Raw genomic sequence first — 4670 nt, forward strand, 5'->3', positions numbered from 1 at the left:
GATGTAGTCAATTTGATTTCTATGTGTTCCATCTGGCAAGGTCCATGTGTATAGTCACCTCTTATGCTGTCTAAAGAACGTATTTGAAATAAACAAATCATTGGTTTTGCAGAAATCTATCATTCATTTTCCAGCATCATTTCTATCACCAAGGCCAAATTTTCCAACTACTGGTCCTTCCTCTTTGCTCCCAACCTTTGCATTACAATCACCAGTAATGAGCAATATATCTTGATTGCATGTTTGATCGATTTCAGATTGAAGACGTTGGTAGAATTCTTCTATTTCATCTTCACTGGCTTTAGTGATTGGTGCATAAATTTGAAAAATAGTGGTATTTACTGGGCATCCCTGTAGGTGCATGGTTATTATCCTATCATTTACAGCATTGTACCTCATGACTGATCTAGATATGTTCTTTTTGACGATGAATGCAACACCGTTCCTTTTCAATTTGTCATTCCCTGCATAGTAAACCATGTGGTTGTCAGATTAAAAATGGCCAATACCAGTCCATTTCAGCTCACTAATACCTAAGATATCAATGTTGATGCATTCCATTTCATTTTTGACAACTTCCAATTTTCCCAGATTCATACTTTGTACATTCCATGTTCCAATTTTCAATGGATGTTTACAGTTGTTTGTCTTCATTTTGATTTGTGCCCCATAAGCAAATGAAGGCTCTGTGGGCTTTTCTCCCACGAGTTTAACTCTATTCACGTCATCATGGACAACTCTACTTTGAGGAGGCATCTCTTCCCCAGTTGCATTCTGAGTTCCTTCCAACCTGAGGGGCTCATTTACAGTCCTGTATCTGACAGTGTTTATCTACTATTCATAGAGTTTTCAGTGACTAGCGATTCAGAAGTAGTTCGTCACTCTTTCTAGTCTGTCTTTATCTGGAAGCTCATCTAAAACCTGTCTACCATGGGTGACCCTGCTGGTCATTTAAAATATTAGTGGCATAGCCCTCAGAATCACAGCAACTCAAGCCACCACAGCACGACAGACAGATGAGTGATGGCCATTTAGTTTTATGTTTTAAATTTCAATATCAATCATGATATAATCCTATACAATCAAGATACAATCAAGATCTTCTCTCCTGATACTATCAATCCTGATACAATCAAGATGTTCTCTCCCAAGGTGGCGGCTCTGGGAACAGCTGAGTGTCTTGAACCAGAAAACAATTGTTTTCTGGATTCTCCTATAAATTCCCCAACTGTAAACCCTCCAATCCTCCAAATATACCTTTATATTTGTTACAGAGTTCCAACACCATCCCCTGAGCCCTCTTGGCCCAGTATTCTGTGTTGTTGTTGACGGAGCTCCTCACTGCATGTCTACCGGATCCACCATCTTAATGTAGTGGTTAAGAATCTGGCTACGAATCTTACGGTCAGCAGTTCGAATCCACCAGCCACTCCACAGGAGATAGATGAGTCTTTCTGTTCCCGCAAAGTTCTATAACCTCAGAAACCCTGTACAGGGCCGCTATGGGTTGTACAGTACTCCACGGCACACAATAATAACAACAGGGTTTCTGAGGAGCAACTGGTGAGCTTGAACCAGGACTCCAAATCTTGCTCTCGCTCCAGCTTTCACTCCAGCTCTCCTTCACAGAGGTAGTATCTATAAAAAAATTAATTAAGTTCTGGTGATGACATGGCCCAACCGGTGGCCTGCATGCACATGTCACAATCACCATCTCCTCTTTCCATTCCAACCAAGTGAGCCATTTGGCTTGCTAGAAAAGGAATCCTCAGGTTTCAGCCATGTGTGCACCAGCCAGCTCCTGGTTTGTGGCTAGAGCAAGGCATGTTGATCCTCTTAGTGTCACCTTGCAGGGGTTGGCAGGGTCTGTTTCCACTCTCCATTATGGCTAGGATTTTTTTCAGTCTGCTGTGATGAATCCAGGTGGGGATCCCTTCTACCTTTGCTGTCATCAGTGTTATAATGACAGTGAAGGGACCTTTCCACCTAAGTTTGAGGGGAATAAGATTCTAATCCTTATTCCAAACTTCGTCTCCTGGAGAAAAAAGGATGAACAGGTACAAATAGACTAACCGGGATCTGCCAATTACCCATACAGAAATTTTCTTAGCTACCTTTCCTAGAGCCTCTAATTGCAAGTGTAATTCAGTTTTCCCTAGATCTTTGGGGGTTCCCGGCAGGTGACAGATAATGGGGGTTGTTGTTGTTGTTAAGTAAGTGCTGTCGAGTCGATCCCGACCCATAATGACCCTCTATGAGGTTTCCAAGGAGAAGCTAGTGAGCTTGAACCACCAACCTTGCAGTTCAAATGACTTTGCATTCTGATGCATTAGCCCATAGTACCACACCAGGACTCTAGGAGCCTATTATACATAAACTCATAAGGGGAATATCCAGTCCTTTAGAGGGTGTACATCAGACTGTGAACAAAACCAGTGGCAATGCTTGGACCCAATTTAGCCTTGATTCTCAGCATAATTTACTAATCCCGGTTTTTAGAGTTAGATTCATATGCCTTACCCTGCTCTAACTCAGAGGTCTATAAGCTGCATGAAGTTTCCAGGTGACATTCAAGGTCATCTGCACTATTTCTCCTATGAAGACCAGTCCATTATCATACTCAATCTGGAGCCGTAACCCGAACCTTGAGATAATTTCTCTAAGTAGTATTCTTACTACCTCTTAGGCCTTTTCAGTTCTGGTAGGGAAAGCTTTTACCCATCCAGAGTATCTACAGATCAAGACCAACAGCTACTGATTCCCTCCACATCTGGGCGTCTCCATATAGTCTACCTGTACATCTTCAAAGGAAGCTGCCCCATATGACTGATTCCTGGTTGCAAGGATGGTCCTTGTTTGGCATTATGCTGACTACATGTCATGAAGCATTGACTGACCTTTTTGGCAAGGTTGGCCAGAGGGGAATATAGATATATCTTTCCATGATTTTTCAGTATTTTCCAGTCCCAGGTACATAGCCTTATGCATGATAAGGACAACTGCAGGGGCCAAGAGGTGAGGGACAATGATTCTTCCATCTGGCAGCTTTTTCTATCCTTCCCCCACTTCTTCTTCTTTTTCTTGTTCCATCCATTTCTTTTCTCCTGTAGAGTATACTGGGGTCAGGTTGGGAGCCCAAGGAATTAAAGAGATGGTGACAGATATTCAACATGGGAGAGCTGCTGTTCTTTTTGTCTCAACGTCTGCTTTAACATTCATTACCTTTCACTTCTGAGGTATGCTATTTTTTATGCCCCTGGCAGTGGATGACTGCTATTCTTTGGGGTTTCCACACAGCCTCCAGAAGCAATAGAATTTCCCCATGGATATTTTAAATCCTTCCCTTCAACTGTTAAGAATCCCTCTTTCCTTATATATGATACCATGAACATGCAGTATAAGAATGCAAATTTGAAGTCTGTGTAGACGTTTATGTGTTTCCCTGTACTCAACTCAACAGCATGGGTCAGTGCTACAAATTCGACCTTTTGGGTGGATGTCCCTTGTGGTAGAGGTCTTGCCTCGAATACCCCAGTTAGTGTGACCCTGACATAGCCAGCTCATCTTGCCCAAGTGTGGTCAACAAAGCTATTGCATTAATGTAGAGTTCTTGATCCAAGTCACTCAGGGACTGTTCCAACAGGTCTGGTTGACTCGAGTACCCAGCTTTGATGACTTCCATGCAGTCATGTTCAGGTTCTTTGTTGCTGGTAGGGAGCAGAGCGGCTGAGTTCAGTGAGGACACAACCTCTATGGACAGCCATAGGTTCTCTCACACAGCAGAGTCTGGTTTGTGGTGAGATGCGAATTTGTTAACGAATGATGTCCTTTGTGTTCATGAGGGTGACTAGTGCATGGAGTTATGGGGTACTCCGACCTTTAGTTCTTGGCCTAAAGCCAATTTATCTGCTTGTTGTACTAGCATGGTGGTGGCTGAGAGTGCCCTCAAGCAGGAAGGCCATCCCTGTGAAACCCCATCCAACTGCTTAGAAAGATAAGCAACCGGTCATGACCAGGAGCCAAGAATCTGGGTGAGCATCCCTACTGTCACTTTACTCTTTTCTGATATATATAGCTCAAAAGGTTTGGCTAAGCTGGGGAGTCCCAAAGCTGGGACTGCTTGCAGTTCCTGCTTCAGCTTTTCTAAAGCCTATTCTCCATCCTATGGCTTCTCTTTCTCCCTTGCTTGTGGCCCTGTATGGTTCACACAAAGTTCTTAGTTTCCAAGGGGACATAGTTACTCCATAATCCTGTGAATTCCTTTTGAAGTTTGTTAACATAGTCCCTAGCAGAGTGGATTCCCCCTGTTTATTTCCCATTGTCCTCCCTCAGTCATATAATAAGCACACCACAAAGAACAGGGGGAGGGAGGAGGAGAAAGGTCACACTGTCACTTCATTCATCACCTGGCGTTCTCCTCCTGGAAATATTTCAGGCCTGTCTTAGCATTGATAGGACGGCGATCCTGACTGTCATTCTGCTATGCTGAATGCCACCATAAGCCTTATGAAGTCGCCCAGAACCCGGGGTCAGAACTCTACACTCACTTCAGCCCTGTGAGAGGAAATTGTGACCCTCTTCTTTGTCCATCTTAATCAGTCTCCAAGCACTCTCACACACACAAATCCAGCCAAGTTCCCATTCCAGGCAATCCCCGTTTCCCCACTCGA

This window comes from Chrysochloris asiatica, unplaced genomic scaffold (assembly GCF_000296735.1).
Source record: "Chrysochloris asiatica unplaced genomic scaffold, ChrAsi1.0 scaffold00535, whole genome shotgun sequence".
Lineage (NCBI taxonomy): Eukaryota > Metazoa > Chordata > Mammalia > Afrosoricida > Chrysochloridae > Chrysochloris > Chrysochloris asiatica.